This window comes from Impatiens glandulifera, chromosome 2 (genome assembly GCF_907164915.1).
Source record: "Impatiens glandulifera chromosome 2, dImpGla2.1, whole genome shotgun sequence".
Taxonomy (NCBI): Eukaryota; Viridiplantae; Streptophyta; class Magnoliopsida; order Ericales; family Balsaminaceae; genus Impatiens; species Impatiens glandulifera.
The window spans coordinates 13497402-13524729 of NC_061863.1; the positions used below are offsets into that span (position 1 = coordinate 13497402).

The 27328-nt window shown below is 31.6% G+C and overlaps 8 non-coding genes and 5 pseudogenes across 8 annotated transcripts; all 13 read right to left on the minus strand.

Annotated features, from left to right (window-relative positions):
* Positions 1-5814: 5814 nt before the first annotated feature.
* Positions 5815-5901, minus strand: LOC124928295 (annotated as a pseudogene).
* Positions 5902-5999: 98 nt separating this feature from the next.
* On the minus strand, positions 6000-6086 carry LOC124928359. The gene has a single exon (XR_007098558.1). It is a non-coding gene; the product is annotated as a small nucleolar RNA R38 (small nucleolar RNA).
* Positions 6087-6482: 396 nt separating this feature from the next.
* LOC124928253 lies at positions 6483-6566 on the minus strand. The gene has a single exon (XR_007098474.1). It is a non-coding gene; the product is annotated as a small nucleolar RNA R38 (small nucleolar RNA).
* An 85-nt stretch (positions 6567-6651) lies between these two features.
* Positions 6652-6738, minus strand: LOC124928287 (annotated as a pseudogene).
* A 70-nt stretch (positions 6739-6808) lies between these two features.
* Positions 6809-6891, minus strand: LOC124928258. Its single transcript, XR_007098478.1, has one exon. It is a non-coding gene; the product is annotated as a small nucleolar RNA R38 (small nucleolar RNA).
* Positions 6892-6915: 24 nt separating this feature from the next.
* LOC124928285 lies at positions 6916-7004 on the minus strand (annotated as a pseudogene).
* A 94-nt stretch (positions 7005-7098) lies between these two features.
* On the minus strand, positions 7099-7184 carry LOC124928274. Its single transcript, XR_007098492.1, has one exon. It is a non-coding gene; the product is annotated as a small nucleolar RNA snoR64a (small nucleolar RNA).
* Positions 7185-18624: 11440 nt separating this feature from the next.
* Positions 18625-18711, minus strand: LOC124928292 (annotated as a pseudogene).
* An 86-nt stretch (positions 18712-18797) lies between these two features.
* On the minus strand, positions 18798-18881 carry LOC124928254. The gene has a single exon (XR_007098475.1). It is a non-coding gene; the product is annotated as a small nucleolar RNA R38 (small nucleolar RNA).
* A 382-nt stretch (positions 18882-19263) lies between these two features.
* On the minus strand, positions 19264-19347 carry LOC124928250. The gene has a single exon (XR_007098471.1). It is a non-coding gene; the product is annotated as a small nucleolar RNA R38 (small nucleolar RNA).
* A 48-nt stretch (positions 19348-19395) lies between these two features.
* Positions 19396-19482, minus strand: LOC124928296 (annotated as a pseudogene).
* Positions 19483-19552: 70 nt separating this feature from the next.
* Positions 19553-19636, minus strand: LOC124928360. The gene has a single exon (XR_007098559.1). It is a non-coding gene; the product is annotated as a small nucleolar RNA R38 (small nucleolar RNA).
* A 106-nt stretch (positions 19637-19742) lies between these two features.
* On the minus strand, positions 19743-19813 carry LOC124928269. The gene has a single exon (XR_007098488.1). It is a non-coding gene; the product is annotated as a small nucleolar RNA snoR64a (small nucleolar RNA).
* Between the last annotated feature and the right edge of the window lie 7515 nt (positions 19814-27328).

A 27328-nucleotide genomic window follows, 5' to 3' on the forward strand; every position in this document is an offset into this window, starting at 1 on the left:
TTTGTGCACTTCAACTATAAATAGAAGCTCAAGGAGAACGGATGAACAACCGGTCAATCTTACTTTCACAAGTTGTTTAAGCTCTCTTTGATTATTCAATCTCTCAAGCTCAAGCACTAATAATTCACTTTCTGTCTATGTGATTATTCTCTAATTCACTCATTATTATTTCTGTGTGAAATCTCAATGTCGTAAGTTGAATAGGGGGTGTTTTGTTCAACAGAGAGTTAGCTAGAAATTCAGAAGCAGGCGGTTGTTAAGTCATGTGGTTTCTGATTGGGTTTGTATAGTGGGTTCTATTCAAATCAAAGTTTTCTAGTGAATATCCTTCGTGTTGAGGAAAAAGGGGTGACGTAGAAGGGTTTACTCCGAACATCCATAAATAAATCATGTGTCCTTTACTTTCTACCATTTACATTCATCTGTCTGAAACTTCAAATCCAATAAACGGTTTCCGTACTTGAACTTGTTCAAGAGTTTATAAAGATTTGTGAAGAATAGAAACATATTTTAACTTTTAATAGAGTTAAAATCGAATTGAAGTGTATAAATTGTTTACAATAGCTAGACCTCTGTCTCTATTGTCAACACCGATTCTAATAAGTGGTATTAAAGCCTCATTTTCTATTCTTAAAGCATCACCAGATCCGAAATCATGTTTATGGCTGCCACCAACAAAGTTCATATGTTCTGTAATAAAAACTACAATGGATGGAAAGTGAGAGTGCAAACTCATTTATCTGTCATAGATGATGACATGTGGTTTATCATCATCGATGGTCCAATAAAAATTGAGAAACCAAGATCTGAATGGACAGGTGAAGATAAGAAGAACAACCTCGACAACATGGCTAAAGACATCCTTTAAAAAATATTGGATGATAACATGTTCAACAAGATCATCGCATTCCCCAAAGCCAAAAAAATTTTGGGAGAAGCTGACTCAACTGTGTGACGGCAATGAGCAAACCAAAGAAAACAAACTCATGGTTGTCACACAACAGTTCGACAACATCAAGATGTGACCTGGAGAGACGATGACTGAATTCGATGAGAGATTTAGCAAATTATCATTACTCTCTCCACTTTGGGCAAGACTTACAGCAACAAAGAGGTTACAATCAAATTCATGCGTGCGTTTCCCAAAGAGTGGTATATCAAGGCGATGACGATGAGGGAATCCAAAGATCTCAATAAGATAGAGCTCTATGATTTGCTAGACGATCTGAAGGCTTACAAATTTGAGATAAACTCTAGGAACGAAGAGGATCATTCCACATCTGTCATTTCTACCAAGGCGATAATGACTGCTGAGGAGACACCTGCCGCCAATGATGTGAAGACTATTGTGGAGCAGATTAGCAGCGACGCCATGGCTCTCTTCGTGAAAAATTCGGAAAATTCATGAAGAAGAGCAATCATAAATCAAGCTCTTCAAATAATAACAATGATGATAATAGTAATTATAAGGCTACCTTGAAGTGTTTTAATTATGATAAACTAAGACACTTCAAAATGGAATGCAAGAAGTCAAAGCGTGATGACAAGAGAAAGGATGACAAGAAGGCCCAGAAAGAGCTGAATGCTCTCATGGCTGCTGATAGCAAGGCCAAGTGGGAACAAAGCGACTTAGATGATTCTTCATCTAGCGACATCAATGATGAATATAGGCTTTATGGTATAAGAAGAATATGAGGTATTTGACTTCTTCTTTGAAGAGTTTACAAGAGATTAATTAACTGTTGCACTTAATGACATGATTATTGAGTACAAGAAGTTGACAGACTCTTGTAATGACATGAGATTGAAATATGAAAATGATAACTCTTCTTCATCTAAAACTTCTAAACCAAAATATTTTGAAAATGGAGTGGTTGAGCTCTCATCTGAGAATGAGGAGCTCAAGGAAAAGGTTCAAACACTTTTTCTGAAAACCAACGTTTTACTTATGTGGTTAGTTCCTAGACGAGGTTTGGAGATGCAGTCAAATAGCAAATAAGTATGTTGAGGCCTGTTGGATGCAAATCTAGTTTAGGATTTGACAATGCCATCCCAGACAAGTCTTGTGAAAAGTTAAACCTGAAAGACAAGTTTAAGCCAATAAGTTTTGTCAGGAGTAGTTTAACTAATACAGGACTGATCATAGCTGTGAAGATCTAACCATAAAGGATGAAATAATTTATGTTAAGCCAACCGAAAGCTGGCTGAAGCCTAAGAAAGGAGCAGCTAGTAAGTCTGACAAACCAAAAATGATAGGAAGTCAAGGAGTTTTAGACAAAAATCATTCTCTAAGATTAACGGATCAGCTGCTAGCAGGAAGACGTCTGTTAAGCTGAAATTTTATGCACTGATCACAACACAACATGGGAAATTCATCAAGATAATTCAAATATAGATTCCCAATGGACTGATTGACCGAGGATCCAAGTGAATGTGGATACCAAAAAGATGTAAATATGTTTACTTATAGGTACAATAAGTCAGTTGCATGGAGGAATCCGGGAGCATATCAGACAGAAGAATATTATTCTAGAATATGCTTCAACGGATCAACAAATATCCATTACTCTCACATATATATCCAAGTTAACCACAACTCTCGACCTGACAATCCGAACACTTTAAAAATTAAACATCATTAATTATATATATATATATATATATAAATATATATATATATATATATATATATATATAAATACCACTTAAGTATTTTTACCAAAAATTATTTATCTCTTCAAAATGTTTGCCCATGAACCTTCTTTATATAAACTCATAAGGAAAGTTATGATTTTGATTTTATATATTAATATTAAATAATGTAGATATTAATATTATAAGCATGAAAATTTGGTATACTTTAATTTATAAATAATATTATTAATTTTTAATAATATTAAAATAATATTTTGAATTTTTAAATTTAAAATAATCTAAAAAGACATTAAAAATCAAATTATGATTAATTATTGTGATAATTAAACTCTAATTATAAAAATTTATAAAAATTCAAAAAATAATTTGAGATTACAATAGTGTATTTATTTTAACCAAATTAAACACAAAAATGGGTTTAAATTATTTAATATAATTTTAAACATAAATATAATTTATGCCTTAAAACAATTAAATAAATACCCCAAAATACCAAACAATATCCAAAAATAAAATAAATGATCATAAGTTTTATTATTTTGTCAAAAATATTTTGTGTATTAATTTAGTAAAGAAAAAGCAAGAAATTTTTAAAAATTCGCTTTCAAATAACTCTTTTATTAAAAATATAAATTGATAATCATGTGTACCCGAATTTATGTTTAATTGTTACAGTAAAGATTTTAGCCATCGGATCAGCGCTGGATTTTTTCATCTATCGTCCGGGAACACGCCACGCACCCGATTGTAGTAGAAGCACGCGCGCGCCTAGTCTACACCAAAACAACTAACGAGGACGGTAACCCCGTTAGCTCGATCTCTCTAGTGCCAACAAAACACAACGTCACGTTTTGATTAAACAAAATGACGTCGTTTTGTTCGTCTCCTTTGCGAACTCCAGAGACCCGCAAATGACGTCGAATTAAATACTTTTAAATACTTGGCCAGAATTACTTTTTGAGCTAATTGTCGAATGTCCCAGCAAAGTCGCCAAAAGAGTGTGATCAATTTTTAAAAATGTGTGGGAAATTAATTTTAAGGTTTGAAAATTTTAAGTTTCTAAAACGAGTCTTTGTAAACAACTCAATAATTTATCATCCCGTCGAATCTGTAAGAGATTGTCAGTTGTTTTAATGGAAAGTATATCATAAATCTACTTTAAAATTTTTAATATTAATTAACCTTACTACTAAAGAGTCGACATCCTGTAAGAAAATTTTATTTGTGGATTATTTATTTAGTCTTTTAGAATTTGTCAATTTCTTTCTTTGTCATTTTTTACATTCAAACCTTTGAGATGTTAAAAATAGAAAAATCTAAATTGTGGTGTAAGGAATTTAACAAACAACCAAAATTAAATAGTGGAGACTGTAGGACGTTGTGAAACATAGCGTCTAAAAAATCATTTCCACACATAACCAAACGCTGAACTCACTCTCTTAATTTCCTAATTTTTAAAATTATGTAAAGACTGTGAAGTCGTGAGGTTAATTAATAGTGAAAATTATAAAATAAGCCTATGATATTATTCCCATTAAAAAACTCTCAAACTCTTTTCGATTCGACGAGATGATATGTTATGAAATTGTTTATAAAAACATCATTTTATAAACTAAAAATTTTCAAACCTTAAATTAATTTCTCTTACATTTTCAAAATCAACTTTTAAAGAGCGTCCTAGATATTTTCAACTCGTCGATCAATGTTTTTTAAAAATCAAGATCCTTTTCATCACTTGATTGTATTCATTGCTCTTCTTTCGGTTGGGATACAAATAAAATAACTTAAGGTTTGTTTGATATTTGGTTATTGAGATAAAACCCGATTTTTATCCCCAAACTCATCTTATTAACAATCTAATAATCAATTATATATATATTTAAATACCAATTTTATTTATTTAAATATCAAAAATACCTCAATTCTCTCACATTCAACCTATCCTCTAGGAGTGTAAATGAGCTAAGCCGCTCGGTCAAATCTCGATTCGAGTTCGGTTAAAATCGAATTCGAGCCAAGTTTGAGCCAGCTCGTTTAAGATTCGAGCTTAGATAAGACTCACTTGATGATTCGTCGAGTTTTTTCGAGTCTAATTATATAATTTTTTTCTATTATATTTTATTTTTTAATCAAAATTTAAAACACCCATAAAACTATTTATAGGCTTATTGCTTATGATAACGAAACCAAAATTATTAGTACGTAAAAAGTAAAGATTTCCAATATTTTGATATATCAAAATATACCAGAATAATATTATAAATTAAAAAATATATATTAAATAATAATTATACAGAAATAAATATATTAATTTATATTTTTTAATATAAGAAATTAATATATAAATATATTTAAATTCTAGCTATCGAGACTATGGTTATATGATCGAGCCGAGTTCAAACTTAATATTAAAAGCTCGATCGAGCCGAACCAATAAAAAACGAGTCGAGCCAAACTCGAATCAGGGCTAGTTTACACCTCTACTATTCTCTCAACAAAAAGGTATATTTATCTTAATATTTTAAAAATCAATTATTTCCTAATCTTTATTAAACAATAATTTTTAAGTGAAAACCCAAAAATCAACCTTCTCGTATATTTGAAATTTGCCATTCATTTATAGTTCAAAATAAGCACACTGTTTTCTGAAAAAAACAAAACAAAAAAAATTATTAAACATATATTTAATTTTAAGTTTGAAAAATACAAAAAAAAAAATAATTTATCTGTTTATTTATTTTGCTTTTAAATTATTCAATATTAACACAAAGAAGACTAAATTTTTCTTAACATAAAACAGTTACATATATTGTAAAACTTAAGAAGGGAAAATTAGAACAAAATTTATTAAGTTTGAAAATTTCAATAAAAAGGTACAAAAATAAAAAGAATAAGAAAAATAAATAATGAGACATTTGTGTTTAAACCACACCTTGGAGATCATTAAAATATAAAATTTTGAAATATGTTTTTAAATATTTTAGCCAAACCTATAATCACACTTAAAAGACAACTAACCAACCCAATATATATTTAATAATTTTAATATTATACTATAATAAATCTTTAAACTAATTAAAAAAATAAAACAATCCCATTTGACAGAAATTTTTTGGGTCAATTGACATCCACCAAAAGAAAAAGTTTTAAGAAAAGTACTCCTCAGACCGTCCTAGTTCAAATTTATCAACATTTGCTGCAAATATTTTACAGCTCAGTTAATCTCAACTTTTAGTCATCATTGGAACACAAGAATTACATTAACATCCTCCAATTCATGAACACTTTTGAAGCAATTTGAAAATATAGAACTAAAGAAAACCCAAAAAAGTACACAAAAAAAAACATTTGTCAGATCACATTGAATTCATCACTTTATGTATCAGACAGGGATAACTGTGAAATTCTGTATATCATCATCCTCAAAATGTAAAAATAACAGAACAAAACAAAACAGAGGAAAAAATCAATCTTTTGAGCTATTTAAAATTAAACCTTAGTAATTACTGGTTTTATATTGGTCATGAAGAAAAATGAAAACAAATCAAGATTTCAGTTAAAGAATACAATGAAACAGCAGACAGGGATGAATGATCATAACAATGAATTTAAAATAATGGATAACTGAAAACAAGATTGAAACTTTTCATAATCTTGTCTTCAAAGAGCATATAGCAATCCAGTAATAGCCAAACCAAACAATTTGCAAATAACCATATTAACACTTATAGTTCAGGATCAAAATCATAGCTACAAAATCTTCTGCAACAAAAACTATACTTTACAAATAACAGATTATTACAGGAAATGAAATAAAATGTGAAACATTGCGAGTCAGATCACATTGCATTCAGCAAATACTTGCTCAGACAGGGATAACTGTGAATTATTATGTCTCATCATCCTCAACAAACTAAATTAATTTCATTTCATTCAAAACAAGTTCAAAAGAGTAATATAATCATTCATCAAAAGAAAAATATTGATAAAAGATCAACCTCAGACCGTCCTAGTTCAAATTTATCAACATTTGCTGCAATAATGTTTTACTGCTCAGTTAATCTCAACTTAGTCATCATAGGAACACAAGAACTGAATTCAACAGACAATTAAAGGTATTGAAAGTTTGGAAAATTGAAAGAGAAACTAAAAAAGATAAGTCAGATCACATAGAATTCATCACTTTGTATATCAGACAGGGATAACTGTGAATTTTTCTGTATCATCATCCTAAAAACAATAAGAAAATACAAACAGAAAGCCTCAGACCGTCCTAGTTCAAGAATATTTCAACATAACAACAAGTAATATTTGAAGCTCTGTCAAATTAAATCTTAGTCATCACTGGCATAGAAATTAGATTGAACAACAACAGACAATAACAAACACTATAAGAACAGATGAAGAAAAGAAATGAGTAACAAACACTACAAGAGAAAGAAAGCATCAGATCTTCCTATTCAAGAAGAAAATCACAATACCCACATAAAATCTTTGTAAAGGATTATGAGTACTCAACTTGAAAGTGATCATCATTTGAAACTCCTTCGAGACGGAAAGAAAATTTTAGACGCTTGGCAAATGGTTACAGATGGTGTACATAAAACCCTAGACGGTGTTATTGAAATTCTTCCGTTTGCACCAGTTTATATAGGGCTGAGAGAACTAGGAGCGGTTTAGAGGGTTTATGGGCCTCACTAATAAAACCTTAAAATTATTATTTTTATATAATATAATTATTATCATAATTTTAAATATATTTAATTTGTATCTTTTATATTTTAATATTTATAAAATTTTAAATATCAAATTTTAAATATTATATTAAATTATATTCATATTATAAAAACAATAACTTTGTGAAACTTACTCGAATTAAAATTTTTGATAACACGTATATATCATAAAATAAGATAAGATAACTATAATATTTTTTATTATTATAGTATAATTATTAAAATATTTTAAATTAATTATGTATTAATTAAATTTTTATAAAAAATAGTAAGTAATAATAACATTTATTATATTATACTTTTAATACCACAAATCTGATTGAAATAATTTTATTAATTATTAAGTTATTATATTATTGTTCGCGTGGTATCGACCTCTACGTCCGGTTTCTTAGGTTCCAATTTAAAGGTTAGACTGGACTGAGCGGGTTAAAGTTATAAAAATATAGTCTCAGTTTACACGCTAAAAATCTTTTTTAAATAAAATATTATTTAAGAAAATAGTTTGTACAAAAATGTAGCTTTGACGCTTCGTTTAGAGATTTAGAAATAAATTTTTTGGTGTACGTATAAAAATGTAATAATACCAGAATTTTCATAAGAGGTATGTTATTTAGTTATGCTCGGAAAATGGTTTTCGCGCTATGTTCTCCGGGCCCGTGGAAAACAGTTTTATTTTTTAAAAACCTAACTAGCTAAAGATTTATTTAGAACATTCATTTTCTCAAATTATTACTTTGGGGTCCTAAACAAGGATAAATTTGGATTATGTAAATAATTACTTAAAATTATTTAAAGGGCGTACATGCGATTGTGTGTTGTACAAGATTGAGTAAAAACTTTAAAAAATATTAAAAAAATGAGTTAAAGTTTAGAAATAAACATCAAACGGGGGTCTTAGTCAAAATATTTGCATGGGAAATATCCCAGAAATATTTTGAAATTATTTTCATACCTCTCAAGATTATTTGAAAATGGATTGGAGTGCAAAATTACAAAAGTAATTTTAGGTTTTGAAAATGGAACTAAACAGGCCTTAAGACCGGAGTCATAAGGCTTGGGTCCGTTTTCATCGGTCGGGGACCGGAGAGGCGAGGTCTAAATTAAGGGAGCTCTCGGTCGAGGCTCGAGACCATTGGTCGAAGGATCGGAGTCCTAGGCTAGGGTGCCAAGGGCTCTCAGTCCTTGAATGAAATTGCCAGTCTAAGTGTAAAATCCTACCGATCCTAGACTAGCCTAGGCTAAGTTTCTTGGTCAAGGTGTAGAAATCTCTCGATTTGGGGCTAGCTTTGGGATGAGATTTTCGGTCTTGGGTTTGGGAGGCTCGATCCCAAGGCTGGACTTCTACGTCCTAAGACTTGGGTATCAGTCCTGGGCGAAAATCCCCAGTCGGATTTTTTGGTCCTAGTTCAAGAACACTAGTCTTGGGGTTTTGTCCTAACTCAAGAATATCGGTCATTGGTCTCAGTCCAAGTCAATTTTCTCGGTTCTTGGTCACAGTCATGATCAGAATGTATGTAATATCATTTGAAATTCATTTGTTATGCAACTATTTGAATCAAAATTCAAGCTTAAAAGCTTTAGAACGCGAATTTCAAAATTTTCAGATTTTCAAATCAAATTTGAGTTTTTTTATTGGGGTTGCATTGATGAAATTTCTTTCGACAGAAAACTTGAAAATCATTTAAGGACTGATCTCGACTATAAAAAGTACATAATTAAACCCTAAATAAGATCAACCTGATCGAACTTAAAAAAATCAAGTTTGAATCACAACTTGAATTACTGATGATTTGGAAGCTTACTTGTGATTAAAAAATACTCCTGTGATCTTAAGAAGGCTTTTCAAAACTCTAAATCGAAGCTTGGAGCACTGGAGCAGTTTCTTCAAAAACTAGTCGTTCGAGCTCTAATAGAAATATTCAAGTAGGCCATAATTATTGGATTTTGTTCGATGGATCAGAAGATGAAGACCTAGGGAGTATTTATACTTGAGCTAGGTCGGTTTCGAAGCGGAATTCGTGCTCAACTTGGCTTCTGAAAACCTTATACTTTGATTTTTATTCTGTCCTCGCAAGCCTAGTTCTAGGGTAGGGTTTGAATTCTTATCCTAGGGGAATTGAAGGCGATGGAGAGACGTGCACGTTGGAGAAGTTTAGAGGGATAAGGATGAGTAATAGTATAGATCAATTTTTTGGAAGGTCGTCGGCGTCCATCGCGTTTTTCCGGCATTCGTCTAGTCTCGGCGAAGAAGACTCTCAAAACAACATCGTTTCATTTAAATGAAATGCATCGTTTCGTTTCGTTGGTCGCTTGGGCATTCTGTTAGTGTCCTATCTAACGGACGTCCCTTCCTCTACTACGACCCGGGTGCACGCTTCATTGGTTACAACTGGTGCGTGGAACGTCTTGGCGCGTTGGAAGAAGCCCATGCGCTCATTTGATAGCCACGAATCCTAGTGCAAACTTTGAACACAATTTCTAACCCGCATGATTATTAGTTTTATTTTTAATAAAAATGTTATTTGAAATCGAATTTTTAACCCTTTCTTGCGTTTTTTTCACTAAATTAATACACAAAAATATTTTTTGAAAACATAATAAAAATTATGTCCATATTGTTTTATTTTTGGGTATTTTGAGGTACTTAATTAATTATTTTAAGGCACAAACTATACATAATATATGTTTAAAATCACAATTAAATTATTTAACCCCTTTTTGGGATTATTTTGGGTAAAATAATTATAATATTTTAACCCCAAATTATTTTTAAATTTTTAATTAATTAAACTAAATTAGGGTTTAATTATCACAAAAAAGTTGTACGTGCCCTCCCGTCGGTACTGACCCCTACGTCCGATTCCTCTAGTTTTTTTAGGTTCTAATTTAAAAATAAGACCAGACTGAGTTGGTCGAAGGTATAAAAATATAGCCCAGGTTTACATGCCAAAAATCTCTTTAAATAAAACATTATTTTAGAAAATGATTTATACAAAAATGTAGCTTTGGCGCTTCGTTAGAGATTTAAAAATAAATCTTTTAGTGTATGTATAAAAACTTAATAACACCAGAGTTTTCATAAATGGTCTATTGTACTACGCTTGGAAAAGGGCTTTCGCGATATATTCTCCTTGCCCGTTAAGAAAGCCGGTACTCCTCTTTCCAAAGCAAACTGGACTTGTGCTTCATGATTATCTCTTGATGCAATTGACATGGTTATGATTCCTCTTGACATTAGATATGCAACCCAACTAACCTAAAGAATAATGCCCCATTTATAAATTAAGGACATGTTTGTTGTCCATAATTACCTTGACTTATCCAAACTAGGCCAAGCTTAAATTCTGTCAACTTCCTAGGCATCATCAATCAATGGATATTGAAGATAATTCTGTTAGATTCTTTAGTCTAGATCTTTAATCCTTAAATCTATATTCTTAATACTCTATTTTAATAAATTGAGATAAACATATGTTGCGGAAACGTACCTGAATCTGAACATTAAGTCGTTCTTCGTTATTCTCTTCTTCTTGATCTTCTATTGATCTTGGATCTTTTTGTTCTAAATCTGGATCGAAATGTGGATCTTCTTGTTCTGGATCTGGACCTGGATCAGAATGTCTGATGTGGGTGGGGTTTAAGTCTTCCAACCCTATATCGATAGCCCTTCTTGAGTGTTCTTGAGAGATGAACATAAACCTTATTATTAGATGAGAAAAACAAATCGGTAGACTATCTATATGAGTTTGAGACCTAGCCCTAATATACCCATTTATTATTCGGCCCATCAACGAAATAATAAATGGTATTTCTGCTTCTACACAAATGTATCCTCACATTTATTATAAATGTCTAAATAAACCCCATAATCTTTATACTTTAATAGATCACTTTAATTGAGTTTTAATCTTTATTATGATAACAACTAATATACAATTATTAAATAATATATGTACCCAAATATTGAAAATAATTCCAACAAATTCATGTAAGATTTATAGAGGTATTAGTTTTGTAATTATTTATAAAAAAAATAAAATAAAATTTATTTAAATATTATAATTTTAAAACCATTTATTAATAAATTAAAAATTAAAAATTAAAAATTAAAAATTAAAATAAAACATCATTTTATGTGTATTATCCAAACAACAATGGAGTTACTTTGTTGTAAAGGTGGTTGAATATGTTCAGAGGGACAGGTTGTTCCAGCCATGCATTCTTATCTTCCCACATACTAGCGATTTGGTTAACTTTTGATCTCTTCTTTTGGCTATTTATGGGAACAACTTGAACATATTTCTTCCCTTTTTTATGCTTCTTTCTTGAGGGCATTATCATAACCCTCTCCGGCACTAATAAGATATTCTAGATAACGGTACTTGGTTCCTAACAAATTCTTTGTATATTGAACATTCATGTCGACATTCAACATGTCAACTTGAGCATGTTCACTTGGTAGCTCATCCATTTCAGACGCGGTGTCTTTCCATCTGTGTTCACATAGATTTCAAATGTTTCACTAGTTCCTTTCCGAATCAAACGCATCTTTCTTTCTAACTTGTCAATTTTCACAAACATGGCAAACCGACTAATGAAAACATTTGTCTATTCCTCCATAGTTTGATACTACGCAATCTTCTCACGATTATTCCACTCTATAGCGATATAGAGACAAATACTCAAAGAATAGTTGTGTCATCGTGACCTCCACTAACTTATAAGGCATGATGTTCATGATATACTCGTCCATAAAGTTTGATAGGTCTTTCTTCCTAGCGTAAGGCAGATTCAACAATTTCAATCCATGAGGTATATTAGTGTTTCTATCAGCTTCCATACTATTGTCTCCACGATTTCAACAGCTCTATGGGTGCTCCTAGTTATGGGTTCATTCAATTTCATCAAAATTTAGGCTTGTATTTCTATCATATGATCCATTTATTTGATGTGATGTAAGCATCTCTTGAATCGACATGTCCATCAATGGATCCAAATAGTTTGATCTTGAGTTCTCACGTTGTCTTTGCTTTCGCGTTTGCCTCTATGACTTCAGTGTCTAGGTATAACTATATGCATACACGCAATTACATATATATACATAGTATCAATATAATGAACAAAAGACTTTGCAACGTGGTTTTGTTGCTCGACAACCCAAGACAAAACAATGGCTGGGTAGAATTAACATTTTGGATTTTGTTCTAAAGCGTGGAAGGGCTTAAGAGAGAATTGTTCCACCAACAACGAAAGGACAAAGACAGTCGATGTAAGAGACTCTCAATTGGATGTACCTTCACCTCCAATATAAAACTCCTCATTTTCAAGAGTAGAGAATGTTCGAAAGAAAGAGAGGGTTAACTCAGGTTTTTTCCTAGAGTATATACTTATTAAATCAAACAGAGCCTCAAAGAATGGGTTGGGATGCTCATCCACATTGACAAACCCTAACACGTAAAATATATATGTGTATAGATAGGCTTTGTCCAACAACATATACTTTATACTATCTTCACATTTCAGTCTCAAACTCATTCAATTATAACAAGTAAGTGTATTTTGCATAGTCGCTAGAAAACTCTGCATTAAAGCATAAAGTAGGTGTTAAAATTAGGCCAAAATTAATTTTCAAGCTAAGTGTAAATATTTTTAATAGTCGCTAGAAAACTCTGCATTTTAAAAAAAATTTGTGAGGGGTCAAATTTACGTGATAAAAAATTTAACATTAAAAATAATACTATACATGACTTCATAACCTATCATCAATGGAATGATATTAGAATATTTAATGAGATGTTTTGATAGTTTATTTAGAGTTTTTCAATTTTTATTAATCTCACGAATATAGAGTCGTCACCTAATTTTAATAAAATTAGAAAAATAATATAGGGTATGCACGCTATAATTAAGGATTTTTTCGAGTTCGGTGCTTAGTTGCGTTTGAAAATAGATCACATGACCCAAAACACCCCTTAGATCTTTACTAAGTTAGTTTTAGCCTTTTAAAACATAGTTTAAGCTATACTTTTTATTTTTTTATTTACCCTAAAAATAAATGTGATTTTGTCAATTTTTGATGTAGGTCTTGTGTGTTTGTACAGGAAAATAAAATGAAAAGAAAGCACAACAAATAAAAGACAACTTAAAGCCTACAAAAATAAAACCTCGCATAAGTTTTCCTGATGATTAATGAAGTCTAATAATAGATTTCCCAAAGTTTAGGTTATTCTATGTTGCCAAATTTTAGGATTATAAATGAGTGTTCATTTAAGTATAGACTTTAGGTAAACTCATGGAGAAATCTTCATTATTTTGGGTTTTATGTTTTATATTTCATTTTTGGTATTGAGATTTATATTTTTCATTATAAGTTCTGTTTTAGGCTTAGTCTAACATAAGATATAAAAATACACAAACCTACCCCTAATCAAACCAAAAACATAAAATAAACATAAGTCTATGCATGACAGAAAATAAAAAAGAATAAAATTGATAAAAGGAAAATTTGATCGCCCTAATTAGGGATGGCAACGGGTACCCTACCCGCCGGGTAGTGAAGTACCCATCCCCGAACCCGATTTTCAAATTACTACCCGACCCCGACCCCGAACCCGACGGGTATCTCTATTTATATCCCCATCCCCGATTCATCGGGTACCCGATCCCCGACGGGTACCCCATTACCCGATATTAAATATTAAAAAATTATATTTTAATTAACTAAAATTATATAAATTAAATATAATATGTTACTACAAAATATAATTAACCTAAAACTATTAATAAATATTATAATATCCTTAAACAGAAAATCATCCACACAATAAAATATAAATTCATTCCTACTACATAATATAAATTCATCCATACTAAAAAATACAAATAAACTTTAATACAAATAAACTTAAAAGTGATAGAACATAATTCTTAATTAAACACAAAACTTCAAATATCATCAAATTAGTTCTCACAAAAAACATCCTTCTTGAATACACTTCTTCAACACATTTAATTACAACCTACAAAATCAATAAAAAACAATCAACATTAACAAATACAAAATATACTAATAACATATCTCAAATCTTTGACAAACAATTAATTACTTAGAAAATAAAAATAAGGATTAATATGATTCTTTTACCTGGTCTTATATATTAATATTTTTCCAAAAATATTTATAAAAATAAATAACTAATATGTTGAACTATTATTCCCTAAATATAGTTAAGCATAATATTTAAAAAAAAAAAACTCTTTTATTTTTAAACTGATACATTAAACTAAATATAAAGAACTTTTAATATTCCTTAAAAAAACTCTTTTGACCCTTTATTTTTTTCTTTATAAAAAATAAATTTATTTATTGTATTACTTTATTAAATTATAAATTATTTCATAAAAAATATTTAATAATATTAATATTCTATTATAATTTAGAACCCTAGTTGGTTAGTTGTGAAAATTCATCTAACACTTGTATAAATTTATATAATGTTTGATGCGATTTATTTAATCTAAGTCAAATAACTGATAGACATATTATATATAATGAAAGTATGCATAAATCTCTTGTCCTATATATCAGTTATGTTTAGTATTGAAGAGATTCCACATATTAAATAAAAAGTTTAAAAATAATGAAAGTATTACTTACCTACTTGTGTTGTAGACTTGTAGTCATGTAGATCTTATAGAAAAAATCAACTTTGTTGCTGTTAAAACGGAAGAAGAAGCTACAAAATAAATATTGAAGATTAAGTAAACAAATAAATATAAGATTGTAAAAGTTGAAGAACAAACTGAAAACATTACTTACTTGCATAGCCATGTAACTTATGTTGAAAAGAAGAAGTTGAAGAAGATAGAAGTTGAAGACTTGAACTCTTGAAATAAGGTTGAATGGAGATATATGAGAGGGAAATATTTATTACAAATTAATGAAATTATGTTAAGCGTGCATAATGTAGGTAGAAAATGATGTTAGGAGTAATGATAACATAATTAATGTATTTATTTAATGATAGTTAGTAGTTGGAATTTGATAAGTCACTTAAATTTTATTAATATATATTAATATTTAATATATTCGGGTATCGGGTATCGGGTTTGGGTTTTCAACACTCCCCATCCCCGACCCCGAACCCGATCGGGTACCATTTTTCACTCCCCATCCCCGACCCCGACCCCGAACCCGATTTAAAATACCCGAACCCGATCATCGGGTACCCACGGGTATCGGGTACCCATTGCCATCCCTAGCCCTAATAGGGCAAATTACTTAGATGGACCTCAAATTATTTCGATCGCTTACTTTTAGTCCTTAAATTTTCAAAATGGGTCACTAGTGGATCCAACTATTTTGATGGTTGATTTTTAACCCTTAAATTACTTTTCCCCAAAACTATCAATATATTCAATCTTGACTCATTTTTAGCAGATCATTCTTTCTCAACTAAGGCTTCTCTTAAAAAGAATGATGCAAATGTATAGAAAAGAAACAACACTACCTAAGATATTAAGTCGGTATGTTTTGTAGTTTGGTCTAAAAGACTCGCCAAAATGGTTGGATTCATAAATACACAATCACAAGAATCATCAATTAATCCATGTCAAGGAATTCCATTCTCCTTCTCATTGTACCTTTCAGATCTAAAGCTTCCCTTTCCACCTTCGCCCTTGTTATTTTTGCAACTAAAACAGAGGTCATGTGAGGAGGAAGTTCTTCCTTTCCAAATTCATTTCGCCAATTAGAACCACATTCTCCCCTCGAATAATATAAAGGCCTAGAAGAATGCCACAATAAATATCACAAACTATAACTCTCACAAGCACCTTCCAGCACCGCATTTGCAAATTGGTCAAAGGAACGAAGTATTCCCATAAGCTTTCTTCATCTTGCAGCAATACAATCAACTTCTTATCAAGTTAGCTTGCAAGAAAGTTCTTATCAAGTTAGCTTTCAAGAGATGTTGTAAAATAAATATTTTTTAGTCCTATCCAAGACGTTGTAGCAATGTCCTAGAGCAACAATGGCAATCCTATTTGATTTAGGATGGCTTTTGAGGTAATTTTGTACTGGAGCGACGATTGATTTGAAGGTAGATTCGTACTCGATCGAAAGAAGATGAATCTTAACTTCTACGGGATCTTTAACAAAATATGAGACTGAGAACTTGAGCGAATGAGAGAGATGACTTTATATTTTTTTTTTGTAAATTTGTAGAGAGAAAGAGAAAAATAAAGAGAGGGAGGGTTGAAAATGAGGGTTTTAATTAAAAGTCGTTATATTGTAAAAGAAAAATTGACAGACTTTGGTGACCCTTTTTTGATAGTTTGAGGGTCATTGATCACCTTTCAGAAAGTTTAAGGGGTAATTTGTTTTAAAAAATAATTCGAGAGCTAAAAGTAAGCGATCAAAGTAATTTAAGGGTCACCTATATAATTTGGGTTTAATAGAATATAATATACAATATTTTATTATATATAATAATTTATTTATTTTATTATATATTATATAATTTATAAATATATAATAATTCATCTCCCATCCTCTAAACCTAATTCATCAATCAATACATTCTCTAAACCGAATTTTAATTCATCATTCATATATATTCTCTAAACCTAATTTTAATATAGATAAAATTAGAGTTAGAAAATATATATGACTAAAAATTAAAATTCAATTTAAAAAATATATATGAGTAAGCTGAGTGAAGAATTATGTTTAAAGAATTAAGGATGAATTAATATATAATAAATTATATAATATATAATAAAATAAATAAATTATTATATATAATAAAATGTTATACATTATATATAATAAATGATATAATCAAATAAATAATAAAAAATGATTCGATTTTCAGTTTGGTTTAAAATTTCAATTCAAAAACAATATTTGAATTTGTCAGATTGATATTCAATTCAAAAGTTAAAAATAAAATTCGAAAACCATATTTGAATTCGGTCAAATATTCAGTTCAAAACAAATATTGAACACTTTTAAAGACAAATCATTATTTCAAAAACTCTCGAAGAAAAGCTCCATGTTGCTCACTACTAGAAAGCAAAAAAATGGAAAAATGTGTGGCTTGGATGTGCGTCGCTAAAGGCCCCCAATAAACCTTGTTTCTAACTAAATGGTAAAAAACAACTCCTCAAATCACATATCCATGGAATTAAATATTATTTACAAAAATAAAATAAAACATAAAGTAAAACGAAAATAAAATAAACAACACAAGGCATAGACTTTTTAGGGTCGTTTTTTAGATTTTTGTACTACTTTTGGACAAAATTATCTTGTTTATCCCTAAACCCAAATATTTTTGCTCTCATATGTATATGTAATATAAATGTAATGAGTGCAAAGAAAAATCAATAATTAAACCTGATTTACACCAAATGACAAAGAAGGATCAAGAATTTTAGTTTTATTAGGATCAAGAATTTTTAATTTCAAATTCTAAAATTTTCTTGGGCCCAAAATTCAATCCGATTTAAAAAAAATGACAGAACATCCAAAGAAATTTAAGACCGATTTAGGGTAAGTTTAGCATTTATAAAATATTTACAAGTTATTATGCAAAAATCTAAATCAAAATGTCAAGAACAAAAACCATTGAAAGTTCTTGCTCAAAAATAGACAAAACAGTGGATATAAAAGCCCTTTATGGAGATTATGATTATTATCCGAAAAGAGAACTACCTTAAACAAGAAACTTTGAAGACCATGTTCTTGCTCAAAAATGGTGAAAATGGGAAAATATGGATAGCATAGGGGCATGGATAATATGAAAATGGGAAAACAAAATTTATTAAGATGGAAACTTTCAATAAAAAGGTAAAAAAATAAGAAGAAAAATAAAATAACAAGTCATTAGTATTACACGACAACACTGGAGAACATCAAAATATAAAATTTTAAAACATGTTTTCTAATATTTCAACAAAAACTAGAATCACACTTAACCAAACCAATATATGTTTAATAATTTTGATATTAAACTATAATAAATCTCTAAATTAATACAAAATAATTCAAAATTTAAAAACACTAATGCAAAACATGTCTTCTAACTACCAAATGACATTAATTTAGGTGGACACTTAATTTAAGCCACTTCGTAATTATCAAATATTCAAACAATTTCATTCTCACGATCACCATAAATAAAATGCCAGAGTTTATGGCAATTGGTATCATAGATAAAAAAGTTACTCCTCAGACCGTCCTAGTTCAAATTTATCAACATTTGCTGCAAATATTTTACAGCTCAGTTAATCTCAACTTTTAGTCATCATTGGAACACAAGAATGAAATGAACATCCATTTCATTTAACATATATGAAACAAATTGAAAAAATAGAACAAAAGAAAACCCAATAAAGTAAAATAGTGTCAGATCACATTGAATTCATCACTTTATATATCAGACAGGGATAACTGTGAAATTCTATATATCATCATCCTCAAAATGTAAAAATAACAGAACAAAATAGGATAAAATTGAATCTTTTGAGCTATGTAAAATTAAATCTTAGTGATTACTTGTTTAAATATTGGTCATAAACAAACAAAAATTCACAAATCAAGATTTAAATTTAAAAAATACAATGAAACAGCATACTGGGATGATCATAACAATTGGATGAATGAAAATAAGATTGAAATTTTACATAAAACTTGCCTTCAGAGGGTATATAGCAATTCAGTAACAGTCAACCAAACAATTTGAAAATAATCATATTAAAACTTAATAGTTCAGGATCAAAATCATAGGTACAAAATCTTCTGTAACAAAAACAAAACTTAACCAAATAAAAGATTATTAAAGGAAATGAAATAAAATTCAAAAAATTGAGAGTCAGATCACATTGGATTCAGCAAATACTTGCTCAGACAGGGATAACTGTGATTTATTATGTCTCATCATCCTCAACAAATTAAACTAATTTCATTTCAATCAAAATAAAAAATTGATCAAAAGCAACCTCAGACCGTCCTAGTTCAAAATTATCACCATTTGCTGCAAAAATGATTTACAGCTCAGTTAATCTCAACTTAGTCATCATTGGAACACAAGAACTGAATTCAATTTAAAATTAAAGGTGTGAAGCAGGTTGAAAAATTGTAAAAGGAATAAAAAAAATGAGTCAGATCACATAGAATTCATCACTTTGTATATCAGACAGGGATAACTGTGATTTTTTCTGTATCATCATCCTCAAACAATAAGAAAATACAACAAATTAAATCTTAGTCATCACTGGCTTACAAAATAGCATGAATCACCACAGACAATAACAAACAGCAATCAAGAAATTAGTAAAGAGAAGGCATCAGATCTTCCTATTCAAGAAGAAAATCACAGTACCCAAAAGATTATGAGTACTCAACTTGAAAGTGTTCATCATTTGAAACTCTTCGATCGTTAACAAAAGCTGTGGAGAAGTGCGAAATATAAAAACTTAATACTAGAAATGAGACTAAATGAAAAATTTAGATGCTTGGCTATGTGGGTAATGAAAATGGCTGCCGATGGTGTACATAAAACCCTAGATGTTATTGATATCCATCTGTTTGCACCAGTTTATATAGGGGTGAGAAAGAACTAGGAGAGGTTTAAAGGGTTCATGGGCCCCAAAACCCTAAAATTCATCACCATGGGCCGGTCGGCCCTATCGTCCGAACTTATTTCATCATTTGTGGTGCCAGTGCCCATGGGCTCATTTTCTGTATCAGGTTTTAATCTAAAATACATATATTAGAAAATGTCAATTTGAATAACAAAATTTGGTCCAATGATTATGCGTGTAGGATATACCATGAACTTTAAATTATCTAAAACATTAAAATTAATAATATTCTTCAGCACCCAATATAAAACACATCACCACTATTTATGAAAAAATGTATTCATTAAAACATAATATTTTTTTAATAAGTTGAGTATAATAAATTAACAAAATAGTGTATAAAATCAAAATAACAATACAAGACAAGTTTTAGCGTAAAAAAATATCTTTTCAAATCGAGACCGAATATGCACTATCATTAACAATGCTACAATTAAGGGTTCACTTTAGATATAACTAAACTAAAGTTTAATCCATTACATTAAAATCGCACAACAATCTTGACAAATAACAATAAAGAACAAGAAAGAGCAAGATCAACCAACTATACAAATTCTACAATTTCGGTTGTTCGTCGAACTGACTTAAAAGCATTAGAAAACAGATATTCACCGTTCAGAACGTAAGCATAGAAATAACCAACAAATTGTCAAAGTTTGAAGTCGATCAAACGGTACAAACTACGGTAAACATAGATTGTTGGGATCAGCGTCAATAACAACTGGTGGGGTTTGAGTATTGTTAAACGATATCGACTTCCAATTCGGTGTTAACCCTGTTAGAGGTTAAGACCTGTTTCTCTTCTCGTGACAAATCTTCGCGAGTCCTTGAATCGGATTCAAGTGCGGAATTACTCGCTAAATTTGAAGCGTATTGATGCAAAATGAATAAGACAGTAAGAAATGGATATGGAGTTATTTATGGATGTTCGGAGATAAAAACTCATACGTCACCCCTTCTTCTTATCTAGAAGGATTCACTAGAAGACTTTAGCTTGTATAGCTTCTACACAAGCTCGGTCAGAAACTCAAGACTTAACAATGCTTGTTCTGAACTCTTAGCTCTCACTCTATTGAAAAAAACACCTATGTTCAACTTACCGTGCTTAATATTCTTAACAGATATTACAACAATTTCTCTCTTAGCTTATCTTAATGGAAAGTATAGAGTATACGAATTACAACTAGAATAGTGAGAGAGTGATTGTATCGTATGTGAACAACGTCAAGAGAACCAAATGGAAGAACTAGTGATTCAAAAGAGACAACAACCTTCTTCTTGATTAAAATCCACTTATATATATGAGTCACAACTGCTTTGAATTCAATGATGGCGTGATGTGGAGCTCCGCGTGCTGATGTAGCATAGCTCTACTTGAATACTGTAACCGCACTTGAGTATCGTAACCCTACTTGAATAACATGTAATTATTGAGCTTCTTAGAAGGTTTGTATAATGATATACGACAGTTAATGCAATAGTCGAATTTGAATATTGACATGTGGCATTATTCCTTTGATTAATGTGTGTGCTGATGTGGCATTTTCTCGTTTACTGGGCGATGAGCAAGGAAGATGAACGGGCGCTGCTTTAGTCGCCTGTTAAAGCCTAGACGTCTGCTAGCTCTTCTTCAGACCAAAGTGTATGTTGAAGCCTAGACGTCTGCTAGCGCTTCTTTAGACTAGAGAGACTGTTGAAGCTTAGACGTTTACTAGCGCTTCTTTAGACCACCCGTCTATTGAAGTTCAGACTATGTTTGCTCGCGCACTTATTTAGACTACTAGTCTGTTGAAGTTCAGACTACGTCTGCTCGCGCACTTTCTTCAGACTACCCGTCTATTGAAGTTTAGACTATGTCTGTTGCGCACTTTTTTAGACTACCCGTCTGTAGAAGTTCAGACTTCGTCTACTCGTGCACTTCAGACTACATCTGAAGACATACGTCTTTTGAGTAGTATTTGCGTAAAGACAATTTACACAACTTAGTTTTGTTCAGACCATATTATTAAAACTATGTCAACTATGTCGTATTGATTTAAACTTATTCACTTAAGTTTATTAGAACATTTTTCCTTAATTAATTATTTCTCTTTTAATTAATTATTTCTTTTTTTATTTAACTTAATCTAACAATTTCTCTTTTTTGATGATGTTAAAACTAAGTAAAAAATTAAGTTGGGAACAATAGAATAAACGTTAACTAATATATTTATAAATAGAAAATAAATAGGATATGTAAAGTTTAAGATCACGATCCTCCCCTTTTTCGCTTTTGTGCTTTTTCAAAGTCGTTTACTTTGTTGAAAAGAGCTTCTTTCCTCGACCTTCTCCACGGCCTCCTTGATCTGGCTTTCTCCTGGAGCGAGTACCTTGATTGCTTGTTCCCCCTCGATTGCTATTTTCCCACTTTTTAACATTATCAGGGTCAACAACAACAATGGCTCTAGCAACTTCAGCAGTCGCGTCTTCTTCAGCCTAGAAGCGACGAGCGACCGCGTCAGCATCTTCTATGCACTCAGCTTCAGCAGACTTGAGGGATTTGGACATTTAGACAATCTAGAGAGTGAGAATTTCTATGACAAATTTTGTCTCTATGTGGAGGTGGAGATTGCTATTGATCAAAGTAGACTTCATAATGTTCATATGATCCATGATCTTTGCTACATCACACGAAGTCTTCTCAATCTCCTTGTTTACATCAGATTGGGCCCGAGATGTCTCAATAGATCTCTCTTCCAGAATCACCAATCTATTAAAAATAGAATGGATGCTCTGCTACATCGGGATAAAAACATCCAACAGAAAACTTGCGAAAATCCGTTTCAACATGTCTAGCTTATTTGATGTGTTTCAAGTTCCCCTTAAATTTATTCATAAAATAGTTTTATAAAATGAACAATAAATTTAGTTTAGATCAAAAAGTCCCAAGATATTTCTTAAATAGGAAAACATAGTCTCTAAATGTGGCTTTGTGAATATGTCTGCCACTTGAATGTCTATTGGCACGTATTCCAACCGGACGTGCTTCTATGCCACATGATCCTGAATGATGTGATGGTAAATGTCGATATGTTTGGTCCGAGAGTGTAATACCGGGTTGAATGTGATCGCTATCGCACTAGTGTTGTCATAGAAGACGGGAGACTCGTCTACCTGGATGTCGTAGTCTCTCAATTGCTGTTGAATCCAAAGAAATTGAGCATAGTAGCTACCTGCGACAAGGTATTCTTCTTCTGCTATAGACGTGAAGATGGCCGTCTTCTTTTTGTTAAACCAAGAAAACAGACGGTCACTTAGGAACTGACAAGTTCCGTTGGTACTCTTCCAATCAATCTTGCACCCTGCATAGTTTGCATCAGAGTAACTTATTAAGTTGAGACTGGAATCCTTTGGATACCACAGTCCAACATATTGAATCCCCTTTAAATATTTTAAGATATGTTTGGCAGCTATATAGTGGGATAGTTTAGGGTTAACTTGGAATCTCCCGTAAATGCCGACGGCGAACAGGATGTCCGATCGACTAACTGTTATGTAGAGCAACGAGCCTATGATCCCTCAGTATGCCGTGATATCCACACTCTGACCATCTTCATCATTGTCCAACTTGCTAGATGATTTCATGGGGATAGAGACAGTTGAGCAGCTCTTCATGCCAAATTTCTTTAGCAATTTCCTCGTGTACTTGGCTTGGTTGATGAAGATTCCATCTTTAAGTTGACGCACTTGAAGACCTAGGAAGAATGTCAGCTCACCCATCATGCTCATCTCGAACTTGTCCTGTATGAGCTTAGAAACCTTTTCACAGAGTTTGGGGTTAGTTGACCTAAAAATAATGTCATCAACATATATCTGAATAAGTAGAGTATGCGAATCCTTAACAAATCTAAACAAAGTTTTATTCACTGTGCCTATTATGAAATCGTGTTCAAATAAAAACTTTGTTAATGTATCATACCAAGCTCTAGGAGCTTGCTTGAGACCATAAAGTGCTTTGTCTAACTGAAACACATGATTAGGCAACGAATGATCTTTAAAATCTAAAGGTTGTTCGACATACACATCTTCATTAAGAATGTCATTTAGAAAGAAACTTTTAACGTTCATTTGATAAACTTTGAAATTCTTAAAAGCAGCGTAGGCTGGGAATATCCTAATAGCTTCAAGACTTACTACAGGAGAGAAAGACTCCTCAAAGTCAATTTCCTCCTCTTGTCTATAGCTTTGAGCTACTAGCCTGACCTTGTTTCTCACAACTAGGCCATCTTCACTTAATTTGTTTCGAAATACCCATCTAGTTCCAATGACCGATTGATTTCCAGGTCTTGGAGTTAGATGCCATACTTTGTTCCTTTCAAACTGGTTTAGTTCTTATTTAATTGCATTGATCTAATTGGGGTCAAGCAATGCTTCATCTATTTTATTATGTTCTAATTGTGAAATAAACACTGAATTAGTCATCTCATCCATTAGTTGGTGTCTTGTTCTAATAGAAGAAAACGAGTTACCAATAATGGATTCAGGCGGGTGGTTCTTATTCCATCTGAAGTTAGGTCCAATAAGGTCAGATGTTTGATTAGTTGGCCCTGTAACATCCAGACTGTCAGCAACTTGTTGACTTATAGTCTAGACGTTTGGTTGAGCATCAATCGGATCAGCTGTCTAATCAGACGACATGTTTCTTACATCTTGAGCTTCATCGTCACTATTAGATTGAAGGTTAACATCTTCTAATATGTTAGCAACTTCGATGACTTTGTTAGAATTTCTTTCCACAGATTCGTCAAAGACTAGTGTATGGACTCTTCAACAGTCAAAGTTTGTTTATTAAATACTCGATATGCTTTACTAACTGCTGAATATCTTAACATTATACCAGCGTCTACTTTGGCATCAAAAGTAGTCAAATGACTATTGCCATTACAGCACAGGGAGAATAATCACAGCACTTGACAATTTGAGATTCTTGCACTTGTGTTTTTATGTTAATCAAGTTGACAAAGAGATCGAGAGAATGTGCTGAAAACCGAGAGATTCGCCCATTGTCTTTGAATATCTATTTATACTTGAAAAGCACCAACGTTCAAATCTTCTACTCTAACACGTGTCAGCAATCCATTGGATGTACGCCAGATGTACGAGCTAGTACATAAGACTATATTCGTTGGGATCGTGGGCGTACTGTACTGATAGTGTGCCGAATAATCTCTTAGATCGTGTTGTACTGGAATAGTACAACGCGGACAATTTTAATAATAACGTACGTGGCGATCGTTCATTTGATAAGATCAGTTGGCTTGTTTGACTGCTGATAATGAACTCTACTGATGAGTTGGATAGATAGACGGATGCTTCTTTAGAAGTCTGCTGAAGTAAGGCGTCTGATTACGCTCTTCTTTAGACTAACACGTCTAAGAAGATTATACGACGTCTACTTGCGCTCTTCTTTAGACTAGCACGTCTAAGAAGATTAGACGACATCTAACTGAGCTTTTTTTTAGACTAGCACATCTAAGAAGATTAAATGACGTCTACTTGTGCACTAATTTAGACTACACGTCTAAGCAGTTAGACAAAGTCTACTCGCGCACTACTTTAGACTACACGTCTAAGTAGTTAGACGAAGTCTACTCGCACACTACTTTAGACTACACGTCTATGTAGTTAGACGACGTCTACTCACGCACTACTTTAGACTACACGTCTAAGTAGTTAGACGACGTCTACTCGCGCACTACTTTAGACTACATGTCTAAGTAGTTAGACGACGTCTACTCGCGCACTACTTTATACTACACGTTTTAGTAGTTAGATGATGTCTACTTGCGCTTATTTCAGACTACGTCCGAAAAGATATACTTCTTTAGATCTGCACCTGCATAAATGCAAATTACACAACTTAGTCATATTTAAACCACAACTTAGTTTTATTTAGATCACATCATCAAAACTATGTCGTACTTATTCTCTTAAGTTAATTAATTATTTCTCTCTTAATTAATTTTCTATTTTCTTTATTTAACTTAATCTAACACTTATCTTATAAATATCTTTAATAACGAATAACATGAAGACACATGTCTATCATGTCATTAAAATGAGACCAACACGCCTAACGGTTCATTACCACACGCATTACCATTAATGATGTATTTTATTTCTATTCAATGACATATCTTAATGACGCCTTTTAATAATGATTTTTTAAAATAATGTATTTTATTTTAAATAATGACGGTTTATTTTAATAATGTCTCTTGAGACGTGTCAGTTAAAATATATAAAAGGGTGACTTGCATGCCTAAGACGTCTCACATTCTATTTGAGATTTTCAGAAACCATAAATCCTAAACCCTATGTCGCTTATTTCGCTTTGCCTTCTCTCTAGAAAAATTGCCTTCTTCATCGTTTATTCTCTAAACCCTAGGATGACTAAGAAAATTGTCTCTTTCGCTCAAAACACCATGCATGTGGATTCTGATTTTGTGTATGCATCAGGGCTGTCAACGATGGTGGCGATATTCAGATTTGTAGAGGCTTCCGGCCTCATGAAGTTTCTAGGCGGACCGTTTATTTTTCACAACGAGGAGGTGCGTGAGTTGTTTGATTCTACAAATCTAGTCGGAGACTCCATTTTAGTAACAGCGAAGGGTGATGGAATCTCTTTATCCGAAGCTCTCTTTGCCTAGATTCTTGGGCTTCGGACGGAAGGTCGAACCTTCTCTGATGAGATTCTGGCCGAGAACATCTAAGATATGCAAGCCTTTTTTTCAGACATCGATGGTCCCGTAGCAATTAACATGAAAAAGTATCTCAAATATGAGTATTGTTTTCTTAATGATATTATTGAAAAATCTCTTCAAGGGAAAGCATGGTCGTTTGACGCCTAAACCCAAGAAAGATTCGAGATAATGGTGGCCATATCAAAGGGGGTGGCTATCAACTAGGCATCCTTTCTATTTTCTACCTTGTGCCTAATAGTTTCTATGCCAAACAAGTAGAGTTTGGGCTTTTCAGTCCAACTCAACTGGGTTCTAGAGCATTTCCAAACCGTTTTCAAGGTACCCTTCAAGGCATACTTTGAATGTGTCTAGCACTTGATCTTTCGTTTGTTGAGAATGAATTTACAATATTATAATTATATTATGTTTATGGTACATAATCTTGGTAAAGAAAATAATATATTTAACAAAAGAAACATATATATTTTAGTGTATAATCTTGATATTAGGAAATAAGATTAACACAAAAGGAAAATAGATCTTTTGTTATGGAAATACAATTAG